The sequence below is a fragment of the Chrysemys picta genome, unplaced genomic scaffold (assembly GCF_011386835.1).
Source record: "Chrysemys picta bellii isolate R12L10 unplaced genomic scaffold, ASM1138683v2 scaf589, whole genome shotgun sequence".
In the NCBI taxonomy this organism is placed as follows: Eukaryota; Metazoa; Chordata; order Testudines; family Emydidae; genus Chrysemys; species Chrysemys picta.
Window position 1 is genome coordinate 23,230 of NW_027053296.1, and position 16,771 is coordinate 40,000.

The 16,771-nt window shown below is 53.5% G+C and overlaps 1 long non-coding RNA gene across 1 annotated transcript; it reads left to right on the forward strand.

Moving 5' to 3' along the window:
* The first annotated feature begins 834 nt into the window (after positions 1-834).
* On the forward strand, positions 835-16,611 carry LOC135978987 (uncharacterized). Its single transcript, XR_010596324.1, has 3 exons — positions 835-1,286; positions 14,556-14,643; positions 16,352-16,611. It is a non-coding gene; the product is annotated as an uncharacterized LOC135978987 (long non-coding RNA).
* Positions 16,612-16,771: the final 160 nt, after the last annotated feature.

Consider the following 16,771-nt stretch of genomic DNA (forward strand, 5'->3'; position numbering starts at 1 on the left):
CCTGAGTCTCAGACAGGTTCTCGTTCCCTTGCAGCAGGAGGACGTCACGGCCAATGTGATGCGCCAGCTCCGTATCATGCGGCACTTGCGCCAGGTGCCTGAGGCGCTGCAGGGCCTGTGCTCTGAGGCCACCAGCAACTCCCGCTCCCTGCTGCAGGTACTGCTCTCTCTCTCTGTAAATGGGGAGCTAGTGGAAGGGGAAATGGAGCCCCCTGGCAACTCACAGAAAGCTGATTACAGAATGAGCCCGAACTGAGAGGCACCATATCCGCCCCCCTAAAGAGCCAGACTTCAAGTGTGATACAGCCAGCTGGGGTAGCAACAGGATTGAGAACGAGGTAGGAAGTTCAGAGCAGCAAGGAAAGCCTGGAGGGGAACTTGAGAAGAGAGGTTGGAAAAGTGCAGCAAAGAGAAAGGAGCAGACCTAGCTGTTGGGTCCAGGGCCCTGGGCTGCTATGAAGCAGACTGGAGGAGGGACAAACACAAGGGTGGAGCAGTCCATGGTGGGTTCTCAGACCCTGACCGAAAAGGTTTTGGCATATGCAGCGGCAGTAGCAAAAAGGCAACAGAAGACGCTAAAGGCTTCAGAACAGGCTCTGCAAGCAGCTGTTCATGAGACTGAGTGGCTGCAGGAAGAGCGTCGGGATACTGCAGAAGAGAAGGTTTGCCCCGAGCGAGCTGGCAGTGGAGCTGCAGACACTGCGCACAGGCTGTACAAGCGTGCTGCCCCGGGTGACAGCGATGAGATGAGGAGGATGAAGCTTGGAGAAGAATAGAAACTTGCCCCGTGTGGGACCAGGTTCTAAGGAGGAGGGTATATAACGGGGGGCTTGGCCTGTGGGCTATAAAGCCTGGAGCTAGGCCAAATGGATTACAGAGTGAGCTCCAGCTGAGGGGAAACCAGGGGAAACGGCAACAAAGGTACAGGAGCAGGCCTAGCTGTTGGGTACAGGGCCTTGGGGCAGAACCTAGAATCCAGGGTAGGACTGGTTCTCCCACGGTCTCTAAGGAAGGGGATGTACAGGGCCATAGAAAGGGCTACCAAGGCCAGCAAGGGCAGGCCGAGCCAAAGTCAGGCTGAGGAAAAGCCCCAAGGGACAGAGGATCTTGTTTCAGTTAAAGACATTTTTTGACTTTTAGTTTGGGATGAGCGTGACCCAGGAAGGAGTGGGACTAAAAGATGGTCGCCTGGTCGAAGGGCTGAGTTCCCAGCCAAAAACCTGCTGGCGGGCGTGCTAGCCCAAGAAATCTGTGACCCCAGGCCTTGAAGGAAGGGGCACCTATCGGTGAGTGACCTCTGTTACAAGCCCGCTTCCATTGTGGAAACAGCCTGGTATTGGAGAGTGGTGGGGATGGCCTGTGGGCAAGGATGGCTGGAGGGGTCATACAGGAGGGGCAGCAGCGTCCAGTGAGGAGATCAGGGAACGGGTTGTTTGCAGTCCTGCCACTGAGCGGTAACGTGATCCTGGCGAGGTCACTCTCCCACCTGGTGCCTCACTTTCTCTATCTTTGAAATGGGGATCATCCCGACCCACATTAAGAAAGGGTTTGATCCTCTGCTCTTGCTTCCCAAATCCCTGCCCTCCTTGCCCCACACAGGTCTCTGCCCTGTTGCTCAAACTCCCATGCACATGTTAGTGCCTGTGTCACCCCCGCAACTGCAAGGTCTCATGTACAGTCTCCTGCCAGCAAACTGAAGCTGCCACTAGATCCAGAATAGGAATCGCAGTTCCTGTGCGCTGCCCTGAATGGAGTCTAGACCCTGGGCATGGGGAAGGCCAACGCTCACATCCAGGTAGATCATCAACCTACTCCTCTGTCCCAGGAGCAGGAAGGCCTCTGCTTCGTGCTCCCTTCGGTAGCTGGAGCTGCTGAGTTGGGAGTGTGGTGGGTAGAGATGGGAACAGGCCATAGGATGAATCAAGTGTCAGGGGGAGACTCCCTGTGTGTGGGAGATGATGTTGCCCCTCTGTGGGGAATCCCTTCCTTGCAGATGCCGGGCTTTGGGTGCTGGACTCTGCCAGGAAGCCCAGCTCCCATCCCTAGCAGCTTGGCTGTTCCCTACACTGCTGTGCACCAGGCCCTCTGCAGAGAGCTTCTCTGCTGTCATCCTGGCACGAGTCACCCCAGGTTCCATAATCCTGACCCCTGGTCTCCCTCCGCTGGCAGGCTCTGAGCAAGGCCTGCGCCGAGAACATGGATGACGAGTTCTCGATCCTGCTGACAGCACCCCCCAGCACAGACAAACTCCAGCACATCTTGGAGGTGAGCAGAATGGGGAGGGGCCGCAGGGGTTTTACCTTAGCCCTGGGGACTCCTAGAAAGAAGAGATTGGAAAATCCATGTTTCTATTGGATCCTTCCGAGTATGCATTCGTGATATAAACTCACAAGGCACGCCGGCCACACCTCCAGAATGGGGACGTGGATCCAGGAAAGCAGTGACTCTGAAAAGGATTTAGGGGCCAGCGTGGAGAAGCCACTCAACATGAGCTCCCAGTGTGATGCTGTGGTGAACAGGGCTAAAGCCATCATTAGACGTAGGAGCAGAGCCGTGAGTAGGATAGGGAGGTGATACAGCAGCAGTGAGACTGCTATTTAAATACTACCTCCAGTCTTGGTGTCCTCCTTTGAAAAAGATGGTCCTAGAAATTGGAGCTGGGGCAGCAAAGAGCCATGAAATGTTCTGAGGGCTGGAGAAAAATGCCTTCTAGTGAGCTATTGAAAGAGCTCAACCTGTTTAGCTTATGAAAAGAAGATTGAAAGGTGACTTCACTGAAGTGTTGAAATGCCTTAATGGAGGGAAAATATTGGGTATTAAAGGGCTCTTTAATCGAGCAGAGAAAGGCAGAACAAGACCCAATGGCTGGAAGGTGAAAAGAGACAAATTCCTATGACAAATAAGGCACAAATATTCAACAGCGAGGATGATTGACCACAGGAAGAAGCTACCATGGAAAGTAGTGGATTCTCCATCTCTTGATGTCATTTAATAAAGACTAGATGCCTTTCCGGAATGTGTTTGCCCCAAAAGTAGCTATTGTGGTAGACAGGAGGCCTGTGATATGCGGGGGGTCAGATTAGATGCTCTAACAGTCTCTGCTGCCCATAAAGTCTACTCATTTCTGAGAAACCGAGTGTAGCATTGGGAGCAGCCTCTGCTTATTAAACAATCAGTTTGTCAGCACCTGCAGGACAATTTGGTTCTTAGGACTAGTGAGCATGGACTTGTCAAGAACAAATCATTCCAGACCAATCCTAGCTCCTTCTTTGGCAGGGTTAGGAGGTGGGTAAAGAGTAGATGCTGCTTAGCACTGTCAGAGCAGCTTTTGCTGGGGGATTCTCCCAGCACTTTCCAATAGTGGGAAAGTATGAAATCCCCATTTGACTGCTGGGGACAGAGCCTAGAGGGGGCAGCAACTTACCCCAAGTCCCACAGGTCAATAGGAAACCAGCAATGGAACCCAGGAGTCCTGACTCCCAGTTCCCTGCTCCAATCACTCCAGCGGAGCACACTCCCTCTCAAAGCAGGGGGACCGGACATGAGGGCCTGGTTGTAATTGCCAGCTGTGGGAGGGAGTGTGCAGCAGTGGTTAGTGAAGGGGCCTGGAAATAAGGACTGCTGGGTCTATTGGAGAGTGTCACTAGGAGCAGTGCATAAGATGAGGTATCCTATCATGTTTACTCAGATCAGATTAGGACATAATAGAATGGCTGAAATAGTTTATTTTATTTGTATTGTATTATTTTGCAATTGTTAAGAGCAGCAACTACTCAGCTCAGACTGAAGCATCTTATCTAATTTTTGAGATCTAAGTGTCTCCTCTTTGAGTGCCACGAGACAAGTTAACACATTGTGACAAAGAATTTTCATTGCCACTTGTTATGATTTCAAGAAACAAACAGGTTTAGTTTGAATAGGATTTTCGGTCAGAAACGGTTTCAATGAAATTTCCCCACCATCTCAATTCCTGGGCTCTATCTCTGCCTTTCGGGGGGGGGGGGGGGGGTTGCTGTCTGTTAGAACAAGAGTCTGATTTGGATAGGGATAGAGACCTCTTCAATGTTTTTAATGAAGTAAATACTAATGGGAATTGTGTGATCATGGGAGACTTTAACTTCCCAGATATAGACTGGAGGACAAGTGCTAGTAATATAATAGGGCTCGGATTTTCCTAGATGTGATAGCTGATGGATTCCTTCACCAAGTAGTTGCTGAACCAACAAGAGGGGATGCCATTTTAGATTTGGTTTTGGTGAGTAGTGAGGATCTCTTAGAAGAAATGGTTGTAGGGGACAGCCTTGGTTTGAGCGATCATGAGCTAATTCAGTTTAAACTAAATGGAAGGGTAAACAAAAATAGATCTGTGACTAGGGTTTTTTTTTTTTCAAAAGGGCTAACTTTAAAAAATTAAGGAAATTAGATAGGGAAGTGGATTGGACTGAAGAACTTGTGGAACAGATGGATCAGACTGAACAGGTTCCAAACCTCTCGGAGGCTCTGACCTTCTAAACAGGGACGTCTGTTTTCTAGTAAAATCAGGAAAAAGAAAGGAGAAAACTCAAAAGAGGTTCCTCCTGGCGCTCACGTACATGACCCCTAATACTCTCTCAGCCCTCAAAGAGAGACCTCGAGAAGGAGACTTGCTGAAGGAAAGCTACAGGGGACTCAGAGGTTTCCCTGGCCCTGCGCCCCTGTCCTGCCTGGCTGATGTCAGCATCTCTCTGTGAGGTCACCACCTCCCCTGCACCTTTGACCAATAGGCTGAGGTCCTGCAAAAGGCCTTTGTGATGTCACTGTCACACCCACCCCTCCCCTGCAGTGCTAATGTCCTGCCACAGGCCAGAACCCTTGGAGGTTTGAGCTACTCTCTGTGGATCACCCCGCTCAATGAGTGTTCATTCTAGGAAGCAAGCCGGCTAGACAGTAAAACAGCAGAGGCTGCTCCCAATGCTACACTCGGTTTCTCAGAAATGAGTAGACTTTATGGGCAGAAGAGACCGTTAGAGCATCTATTCTGACCCCCTGCATATCACAGGCCTTTCTGCACCATATGGGGCAGGCAGAGCTCTGCCTGGGCGCAGGGGGAATGGGATGGGAGTAGATCAAGGAAAGGGGGGAGGGGAATGGGTGTGAGGGAAAGAGCTCCTGTCCCAGATGAAGGAATTTGGGGGCAGAGGAAAGGACCCTGCTCCACAGAGAGGGGCGAGTGTTTCTGTGAGTGCCAGGGGGCTCCATTTCCCCTTCCACTAGCTCCCCATTTACAGAGAGCCAGAGCAGTACCTGCAGCAGAGAGCGGGAGTTGCTGGTGGCCTCAGAGGCACAGGCCCTGCAGCGCCTCGGGCACCTGGCGCAAGTGCCGCATGATACGGAGCTGGCGCATCACATTGGCCATGACGTCCTCATTCTGCAAGGGAACGAGAACCTGTCTGAGACTCAGACGCCTCCGAGGAATCAGGGGGGATTAACGGCCCCTGGAACCAGCAGCATTTCCACCCAGCCCCTGCCCACCTCTGAGGGATGGATTCCCCCTCCTGACCTCCAGGATGGAGTCTTGTTGTCCTTCCTAGTGACCTCCAGTGGCAACCCCCCTCCTTGTACGGGGAGCTCCTGCCACTTCCCCGTCAGTGCCCCTGACAGCTGTTCCACCTCCAATCCACAGCTCAAGTTCTCAGACCCCTCTCCTTCAGCCCCACCCAGGTTGGGTAAGGAGGGGACTGTAGCGGGGGGGCAGGAGGGATTCTGGCAGCAGTGAAGTGGGATGTGGGGAGGTTGAGACCTTTCCCCAAGTCACCCCAGCCACTAATGCTGAAGCCGCAGGATGGCAGCCCTGGTGAATGGGACGGATCGGCAGCCCCTGCTGACTAGGGTTACCATACGTCCTGTTTTTCCCGGACATGTCCTGCTTTTCGGCAATCAAACCCCCGTCCGGGGGGAATTGCCGAAAAGTCAAACATGTCCGGGAAAATGCTGGCCGGGCACTTCCCCTCCCGCGGCTGCTCTGCTCCGCTCCTCCCCTCTCAGACTTTAAGAGCCGAGCTGCCCGAGCCAGCGCTACCGGCTTCGGGCAGCCCCCCCTGCCTCCGGACCCCCAGCCGCCGGCCAGGCACTTCCCTTCCCGGGCTCCAGCTGAGCTGCTCCGCTCCTCCCCTCTCAGACTTTAAGAGCCGAGCTGCCCGAGCCAGCGCTACTGGCTTCGGGCAGCCCCCCCTGCCTCCGGACCCCGAGCTACGGGCCAGGCACTTCCCTTCCAGGGCTCCAGCTGCGCTGGGGAAGCACCGGCCGGGGGCGCAGGGTCTGGGGGCTGCCCGGCAAACCGTGAAGCCGGTAGTGCTGGGGCAGCCCTTTCCCCATGGCTGGGAGTGGGAGGGAGGAGGGGGCTGAGTTAGGGCGGGGAAGGGGCGGAGTTGGGGCAGGGCTAGGGGTGGGGAAATGGGCGGGGCCAGGGCCCGTGGAGGGTCCTCTTTTTTTATTTATTAGACATGGTAACCCTACTGCTGACTGAATCCTCCTGTTCTCTCCAGAACGGGTCCAGCCTTGCCAGCAGCAGGACAAGCGTCCCCTGCCCATGTGCCTCAGCCCTGCCTGGTCAGATGCCATCACCCGTCAGTCCTTGGCCTCCCAGGCTGCCAGTGATGGGAGCAGCTCTGGGTGGTGGCTCGGGTGACACAGACACCAGACCACTAGGAATTGGGTGCGGCCCTGTGGGACAGGAGAATCTCGCAGAGGGCACTTGGGGGACTCTCCTGCCCTTCCCAAGAGCGATAGCACCCTGTCCTAGGAACGTAAGTCTGGGATGAGGCAAAGCTTGTCATTAATTAGTCTGGGTAAAGAGCTGGGTGGAGCTGCTCCGGGGACAAGCTGGCTCGCTCCTGCTCATGGAGGTGAATTCATCTCCCTTCCCAGGAGCACCTGCTCTCCCTTTCATTCCCCACCAGGCTCCTTGTGCCAGGCCAGCGAATGGCCACAGGATGGGAATGAGGCCTGGGCCCCGCCCCAATCTCCTGAGTCTAATGCAGCTGCTCACCTTGTCCCCCATCAGCTGCTGGGTTTCCCCCAGGAGGGAGTAGGTGACAGGGAGAGAGACACACACATTTGTCCTTCTGGTCGCAGGGCTTGTGTCCTTCCAATCCCATTGGTGGCTGCACAGTGGGCAGAGTCCTCGCTGCGTGCCTGGCCCAACAGAATTGCAGGGCGTGGTGTGGAACACAGAAAGAGATAGAGAGACTCATCCTCCAGCCGGGGTCAGTCTTTGAGAAATTGGCTGGGGTCCCAGTCTCACTCTTCTAGCGGGTGCCATTTCCCAGCTGGGTTCCTTACCCCTCTGGTGCAGCAGCAGCTGGTAGAGCCGGTAAACCCCCTCTCTGGCCTGCCGGCTGATGTCCTTGGCTGGGTCACTGATGGACAGAGCCAGCTGTGCCATGTGGTGACCCATCCTGGGGAATTCCGCTGTGTTCTAATGGACGGGAGAGGGAGAGGGGACTCCATCAGCATTTTCCTGTTAGCTCCCAGTCCCCCCCGGGCCAGGACTCTCCTTCCCCTTAGCCCCTCTGCAGGAGATGCTAGAGGATAGGAGCTAGAGCCAGACCCTTAATTTCCTCTGCCCCCAAGGAAGCCTGGAGCACAGGGCTGTGGACAGGGCCCTCCATGAGGACTTGCTTCCCCAGCTGCTCCAGGATGACAGGGAGGCATGAACCTGGAGCACAGTCCCCTTAAAAGCCCAGAGTCACCACTTAACTAGGACAAGAAGAACTTGACTCAAGCCAGGCTCACTCTCTGCTCTGACTCTGCCTCCCCAAGAGGAACACTCCTAACCCACAGCCCCTGCAGCAGCAGATCCTACAGCCCGTCGGAGCCAGCCCACCTACCCCTGGAGTCAGGAAGCTGGGGTCAGAGGTCACTTACGTCAAACTCAGGGAGGGTGATGGTGAATCTGAGCAGGGCCGTGCTGCTCTTAACGGCCCTGGCTCTCTCTCGCGGCACCCTGGACACGATCCAGTAGTTAATGTGCTGTGGGGAAAGGAGGCATTGCACTGACTGCCCTGACCAAGGATGCCCACTGGGGGCCCGGCTAGGAGGACAGACTGGAAAATGGATCTAAGAGTGAAGGTAAAATTGCCCCCACCCCTCTCATCGGGCTCACCTCCAAGATGTACTGGAGCCTGTTGGTGTCTGGGGACTCTGCCAGTAGGTTCCCCAGCATGGCGTCCAGGAGGTCTGGCAAGACCCTAGGCAGATCCTGAAAGCAAGGGAGAGCCATGGGTCAGAGTTAGGGAAACTGGGGCTAAACTTGCCACAGGATGGGAAGTGGGGTCTCTGGGAAGCACTGGTGTGACCCCCAAACACATATCCTGGCCTCTCTCATTCACATCCCACTGCAGGCAATTAGCAAGGACTCATGGCAGAATGACAGCTGGCTCTTCAATCCATGACTTTAGCTGATCTACCTGCACTTGGGTGGTGTCCTTCTCCATGCCCAGGGTGAAGACGGCGTGCAGGGCAGCTCGGAGGAGGTGGGTCTCCAGCTCTGGCTCCACAGCAGGTGTCATGGTGCTGGAAGAGAGAGGAGCCGGTATTAGACTGTGCAGTGCGGGGATGGGACTGGCACCAACACGCAGGTTAAACTGCAGGGAAATAGGCACAGGCTGGCAAGAAGGGAAACTGAGGCACCGAGCCAGGGAATGATAAGGCCAAGGTTTCTCAGACAGACAGTGGCAGGGCAGGAATAGCACCTGTTCCCTGCACCCTGCTGCCCCTCCTGTATCTGATCCTGGGAGTGAGCCTCTCCCCAAAGCCGTTGCAATGTTACTGGAGTGAAAAGAACAGCCCAGCCAGGAGAGAGTGACCCTTCCCCGCACCTCTGCCAGAGGAGCCACCCTTGGGCGGTGACCTGGGAGTGGGAGTGGGAGGGGCAGTGACTCCCAGCCCTGGGCCTGAGCAGCACTGGGCTTAGGGGAACCGGGCTGGAGGGTCTCGGTACCTGAGGTTGCCCACAGCAATCAGGGAGTTAGCGAGGACGGCGCCGCCGGGTGGAGAGTTATCAGGCAGCTCCTCAATGAGCTCCTGTGAGACCCAAAGGAGACAAAGGAGCGTGTGAGATTCGGGCCACACTGGACATTGCTGGTTTCCTATTGACCTGTGGGACTTTGGGCAAGTTGCTCCCCGCTCTAGGCTCTGTCCCCAGCAGTCAAATGGGGATTTCATACTTTCCCACTATTGGAAAGTGCTGGGAGAATCCCCCAGCAAAAGCTGCTCTGACAGTGCTAAGCAGCATCTGACCATTAGAGGTCAGAGCGCACTGCCCAGGAGGAGGAGTGTTTGGTTCTGGGCTGTTGGAGTACGGGCTTTCAACCATCTGTGCACACATATTATACTAATTGCATCTAGACCACATCTCCCTAGTTTGTTTGTGAGAATGTCCTTATTAACACCAAGATGGATCACATCTACTGTTTACCCACCTCCACTAGGCCCGTAACCCTGCCAAAGAAGGAGCTAGGATTGGTTTGGAATGATTTGTTCTTGACAAGTCCATGCTCACTAGTCCTAAGAACCAAATTGTCCTGTAGGTGCTGACAAACTGATTGTTTAATAAGGAGTTCCAGTATCTTTCCAGGTATGTTAATGGATAGGAAGACGTTCTTTTTCAGGGATCTCTGACGAGAACTGGGGCACAGCACTTAGTTTGTTGAGGCCATAAAATGGAGACAGCCACCTCTTCTCTTCTCCCAGCTCCCCAGATACCTAAAAGGGTGGGACTCACATCCCTCAATGGGCTTTAAAAAAGACAATGGTTACAATGTGGCCCCAACCATTTCTGGTTTCTGCAGACTAGATGTTTTAGCAAAGTTTAGAATTCCTTGGTGCTCAACACCGTGAAACTCCCCTTTCTCCTTTACAAAGGGCTTTAACGCCCCTTATCTCACCCAGGCTCTCGACTGCCCAAAGTTGGAGAATTGTCCCTGTTCCCACTGCAGAGCACCCCCCACGACACACACACAGAGTCCTCCTGGTGGTGGGAGGGGAACAGAGGAAAGGACAGAAGACGTAAGAGATGAAGAGAAAGGAGGGAGGGATGGAGGAAAAGGTAAAAGAAAAAGGACAAACCCTAATGTCCCCAGTGATTCTAAGGGACAAAATCCCAGGTGGGGAATAAAATTCGACCACCTTAAGCTAGTGTTTTCCATGCCTAGAATTCAGCTGGCGCCAGATGCATCAGACTCAACAGGTTCCAAACCTCTCGGAGGCTCTTACCTTCTAAACAGGGACGTCTGTTTTCTAGTAAAATCAGGAAAAAGAAAAGAGAAAACTCAAAAGAGGTTCCTCCTGGCGCTCACGTACGTGACCCCTAATACTCTCTCAGTCTTCAAAGAGAGACCTCGAGAAGGAGACTTGCTGAAGCAAAGCTACAGGGGACTCTGAGGTTTCCCTGGCCCTGCGCCCCTGTTCTGCCTGGCTGATGTCAGCATCTCTCTGTGAGGTCACCACCTCCCCAGCACCTTTGACCAATAGGTTGAGGTCCTGGAAAAGGCCTTTGTGATGTCACTGCCACACCCATTCCTCCCCTGCAGTGCTAATGTCCTGCCACAGGGCAGACACTTTGGAGGTTTGAGTTACACAAAGAGGAGACACTTAGATCTCAAAAATTAGATGAGATGTTTCAGTCTGAGCTAAGTAGTTGCTGCTCTTAACAATTGCAACATAATAAAATACAAATAAAATAGACTATTTAAGCCATTCTATTATGTCATAATCTGATCTGTGTAAACGTGATAGGACACCTCATCTTATGCACTGCTCCTAGTGACACTCTCCAATAGATCCCCATTCTCCACCTGTCGGGAGGTAGGTAGGAGCGGATTGTTATCCCTACTTGAAAGAGGGAGAAGCTAAGGCTGAGAAAGGAGAATTGACTTGTCTTAGGTCACACAGCCAGTCCGTGGCAGAGTTGGGAATAGGACCCAAGAGCCCTGATTTTCAAACTAACCATCGGATCTTGAATTTCAGACATTGAATGACCTGAATAAAGTGTTCTCAAGTGAGTTCCAGACCAGCAAGAGTTCATAGTAATTATTCAGCAAGTATTTTAGGAGAACTGGAATGGTAGAGAAAATAATGAACTGCAGAGAAGCAGCAAAATTTGTTGAACATATGACTGGTTATGACTATTTACTTGGTCTTAAAAGAAAACAACAGGGACCTGAGTCTCCTCCCTGTCAATAACCCCCTGCTCAGCCAATCAGGGTAGAGACCGAGGGGCGGGGGGATGAGGGTTCTCACCAGAGAGCCCAAAGGATGGCCCAGGTCACCGCTGGGGATCACTGTCTGAGCACTATTTCAACGCCACATTTTTCGGTGGACCTCCCACAATCGGAGTTGTAGAGCACCCCCCACGACACACACACACCCCCTCCTGGTGGTGGGAGGGGAACGGGGAAAGGACAAAATAAGTAAGAGATGAAGAGAAAGGAGGGAGGGATGGAGGAAAAGGTAAAAGAAAAAGGACAAACCTTAATGTCCCCAGAGATTCTAAGGGACAAAATCCCAGGTGGGGAATAAAATTTGGCCACCTTAAGCTAGTGTTTTCCATGCCTAAAATCCAGCTGGCGCCAGATGCATCAGACTCAACAGGTTCCAAACCTCTCGGAGGCTCTTACCTTCTAAACAGGGACGTCAGTTTTCTAGTGAAATCAGGAAAAAGAAAGGAGAAAACTCAAAAGAGGTTCCTCCTGGTGCTCACATACATGAACCCAAATATTCTCTCAGACCTCAAAGAGAGATCTCGAGAAGGGGACTTGCTGAAGCAAAGCCACAGGGGTCTCTGAGGTTTCCCTGGCCCTGCGCCCCTGTCCTGCCTGGCTGATGTCAGCATCCCTCTGTGAGGTCACCACCTCCCCTGCACCTTTGGCCAATAGGCTCAGGTCCTGCAAAAGGCCTTTGTGATGTCACTGCCACACCCACCCCTCCCCTGCAGTGCTAATGTCCTGCCACAGGGCTGACACTTTGGAGGTTTGAGCTACTCCCTGTGGATCACCCCACTCAATGAGTGTTCATTCTAGGAAGCAAGCTGGCTAGACAGTAAAACATCACAAGCTGCTCCCAATGCTACACTCGGTTTCTCAGAAATGAGTAGACTTTATGGGTAGCAGAGACCGTTAGAGCATCTAATCTGACCCCCTGCATATCACAGGCCTCCTGTCTACCACAATAGCTACTTTTGGGGCAAACACATTCCGGAAAGGCATCTAGTCTTTATTAATGACATCAAGAGATGGAGAATCCACCACTTTCTTTGGTAGCTTCTTCCTGTGTTCAATCATCCTCGCTGTTGAATATTTGTGCCTTATTTGTCATAGGAATTTGTCTCTTTTCACCTTCCAGCCATTGGGTCTTGTTCTGCCTTTCTCTGCTAGACTAGAGAGCCCTTTAATACCCAGTATTTTCTCTCCATTAAGGCACTTCAACACTTCAATGAAGTCCCCTTCAATCTTCTTTTGATAAGCTAAACAGGTTGAGCTCTTTCAATAGCTCACTAGAAGGCATTTTTCTCCAGCCCTCAGAACATTTGGTGGCTCTTTGCTGCCCCAGCTCCAATTTCTAGGACCATCTTTTTCAAAGGAGGACACCAAGACTAGAGGCAGTATTCCAATAGCAGTCTCACTGCTGCTGTGTCACCTCCCTATCCTACTCACGGCTCTGCTCCTACGTCTAATGATGGCTTTAGCCCTGTTCACCACAGCATCACACTGGGAGCTCATGTTGAGTGGCTTCTCCACGCTGGCCCCTAAATCCTTTTCAGAGTCACTGCTTTCCTGGATCCACGTCCCCATTCTGGAGGTATAGCCGGCGTGCCTTGTTGCCACGTATAGGACCTTGCATTGGGCTCTGCTCAAACTTGTTTTCTTTGAATGGGTCCAGCTGGCCGAATGAGCCAGATCGCTCTGTATCACTGCCCTCTCCCCATCAGGAATTACCACTCTGCCTGTATTTTGTCACCCCCCAATCTTATCCGCAGTGATTGTATGTTTTCTCCCAATTCATTGATAACAATTATTTTAAAAAATTAGTCCTTGAGAGCTTCTTCAGACCCTTAGTACCCAGGACCTGCTCCCCAGAGCACAGTGAGAAAGGCCGTCCAGCCCTGCTGGTACATAGGGGATAAGCACAGAACAAAGGTACCTTTAGGAGCTGTGTTGTCCATAGGCTCTGAACAACATGTGGGGGTCAGCAGATTACAAACGCACGACAGACCTGTAGTGTAGACAGGTCCCAACTGTGTCTCAATTTCCCACCCTGTATAATGGGGAGAACAAACAAAACCTTGATTAGCTCCATTTGATAGCTGGGGAAACCGAGGCACCCAGCGGTGCAGAGACTCGCTCATGGTCCCAAAGCCAGGAATAGAAAACAGCAGATCTGATAGCCAGGGCTGGGACCTAACCCTGGTTTTCCTGGCCTTGCTGCTCTAAGTTTAGTCACAGCCGCCATGTCTTTTCCCCCGTGTCCCTTAACCCCACGTCACTGCAGAAGAGAGATTTTCTGGTAGCCAGCTGGCTCTCCTGCATGTGGATGTCGTTCCAAAAGACGTGCTCTGACTCAGTCCCATGCTATGGTTGGCTGAAGGAACCACTTGGTCACATTCTAGCCCTGAGTTATACAGGAGGGGCGACTAGATGCACATAATGGTCCTTTCTAACCTGAACTTCTATCAATCGCTACATTTTCTGCTGCTAGGAAGAGAACTCTGGACCTATTTTCTCTCATTCACTTTCAGTCGGAATAATTTCAATCCAGGCCAAAGGATTTCCTCTTCCATTGTGTCTTCAGCACCTTTGCGAGCAACCAGTTACTGTTACAAATAGGTTACCAGTTTCAACCTGTCCCAGGGTGAGATGGCCAGGAAAGGGGTTGGAGCTCAACTGCACCTGGCCCAGGTGATGCAGCTCCCTAGGGTGAAGGGAATAAGTGTGGGGGTCACGTGACAAGACGCAGCCTGTGACTAGGACCCAGGCCTGCTGAAAGATAGAAGGGGAGCCTGTACTCAGCCAGGAGAGAGACCCCAAGGGAAGCAGGCATGGGAGGGGCTTGGAGAGTCCTTTAAAGGTCAGGGACAAGCTGGGAAGGGGCCAGGCTGAGCACTAAGGACAAGGCCCTAGGAGGGAAAGACAGGGCAGTTTAGGAGATGGGGCAGATAGTCCAGTTGGTTTCGGCTCCCAGGACCAGACACCCAGAGGTGAAGGTGGTTGTCGGGGCTTCTGTCCTTCTTCCCCAGTGTAGATTTGATAGTGGAGAAGACTGATGCCGTAAGGGGGAAGTGAGTTACCCCAAGGTCACCCAGTGAGTTTATATCACAAATGCATACTCGGAAGGATCGAATAGAAACATGGATTTTCCAGTCTCTTCTTTCTAGGAGTCCCCAGGGCTAAGGTAAAACCCCTGCGGCCCCTCCCCATTCTGCTCACCTCCAAGATGTGCTGGAGTTTGTCTGTGCTAGGGGGTGCTGTCAGCAGGATCGAGAGCTCGTCATCCATATTCTCTCCATGTTCTCTGGGCAGGCCTTGCTCAGAGCCTGCCAGCGGAGGGAGACCAGGGGTCAGGAGCCTGCATTAGCACCGGTGTGCCATTGACCAAGAGCTGGCTGAGGTAAGCGCCGCCTGGCCGGAGCTCGCACCCAGAAACCCTGCCCCAGGTCGGAACCCCCTCCCACACCCAAATTCCCTCCCAGACCTCACACACGCCACCCCAACCCCCTGCCCCAGGTCGGAACCCCCTCCTGTACCCTAATCCCTCCCAGACCCCACACCCACACCCCAATCCCCTACCCCAGCCCTGAGCCCCCTCCCGCACCCAAACTCCCTCCCAGAGTCCGCACCCCAACCCTCTGTCCCAGCCCGGATCTCCCTCTGGCACCCCAACCCCCTAATCTCCAGCCCAATCCCAGAACCCGCATCCCCACCGGAGCCCTCTCCCCTCCCTGCAATCCAACCCCCAGCTCCAGCCCAGTGAAAGTGAGTGAGGGTGTGAGAGCGAACGACTGAGAGAGGTGGGCTGGGCTGGAGTGAGTGGGGGTGGGGCCTTGGGGAAGGGCATGAAAGGGGTTGGGTCAAGGGCGTTTGGTTTTGTGCAAGTAGAAAGTTGACAACCCTACTTAAGGACCTTTGAAAAGCAGCCTCCGTAGCACCGCTCCTGATACCAGGGGCCAAGGCGCCCCCGGACATGAGAACCACAATAGGCCAGAGCAAAACGCTGCGTTAGAAATCGGAGCTCAGGCTGCCAAGAGAACGATAGCTGACAGACAGGAGATGCAGGAATTAAGGTTGTGCCTTCAGCCAGCAACTGGTGTTCATCCGTTTGCACCACACACACACCTGTAGGCAGGGCCACTATTTCCTTGTCTGTCTGCCTGTTTAGCATCTCTCGGGCCTTACTGTGCCCATCACCGTGGTGTCTGAGTGGCAAACCAAGGGTTTGACGTGTGCATATGAAACTGCCTGACTGGAAGGACGTGCTTTGGTTTGGATCAGTGACTGCTGGGGCGATTGGTGGCAGAAGGCTCTGAGGGCCTGGCTCATTCCGACCTGGCTCATTCCAATGGCTTCTACAGCTGAGAGCAGCCCAGTCTCCTGCCTGGGTCCGACGCAAACCAGGAAGTACAGGACCACGGTTAATAAGAACAGCTCAAAAGATCATTTTCGCTGACCCAGCCCTGCACAGATTTCCAGCTTAGGTTTGCATTTTCAGCAAAAGTTCTTCTTGATTATTTTCTCCCAACCCCCTTCTGCCTCCATAATAGCCAGCCACCCCGTCAGTCGCAACCTAGGGCGCTCCAGGGACAGTGTGTGTGCGTGTATGTGTACGTCTGTATATATGTGTATGTGTACATGTGCGTATGTATGCGTGTACGTGTATGTGCACATGAGTGTGTGCACATGTGAGTGTGCATGTGTATGTGTGTACATGTACCCCAGTCAGATGTATACATCTGGATTTCCTTTGAAAGAATTTTCAAATTGAGCTGATCAAGTGCAATGGCAAAGCACCCAATTCCTCTGCGCCCCTCCCCCCCCCCCAACTGCCTTCGCTGCTTTAACGTACAACCTGCTCCGCTGGCACCTCTGACTCCTGAAAGCCCTAACGCTCCAGGGGAGCAGGCCGTACCCTGCCCTGCCCTGGCTGCCCCGGGTGTTACCTCGGAGGGAATCGTTCCAGATTCCAATGGGTGGCAGGTCCAGGGAAGAGCCTTATCTGGGGGGAGGCTGTACCAGACCCGCCCGACCCAGGCAGGCTCCCAGGTATTCTCTGCTCGGGGCTGATAGGGCTTCTTAGCAGTTTCTCTCCAAACAAATTCCAGTTCAAGACACCTGAGAGCTCCACAGCAGGGCAGCATCCCCAGAGCGCAGCAGGGCGGGGGTTAGGGGGAGCAGTCGGTAGCAGCACCTGCCCCTCGTACGGCAGGAGCGAGAAGTGCCAGCCTCTCTGCACAGAGCAGCAGCGTTCAGCATGGGCCAGACGTGCTGCGGTGATGGGTAAGAGCGGGCTCGGAGAGCCAGAGGGTCTGTGGGGCAGCGCTGGGCCCTTCTGCTCCGCACTAGGGCCGGGTGGGCGTGTTCAGCTGGGACTGGAACCCACCAGCACTTGTGGGTGTGAATGTGGGGCTGGAACTCAATGTGGGGCGCTACTGGGGGGAAGGGCAGAGAGACACCTGGGCTGAGACCCCAGCTCCAGGGAGACAGTCACTCCTGCCTAGCCGGGTTAAATTGCCCAGCTATGT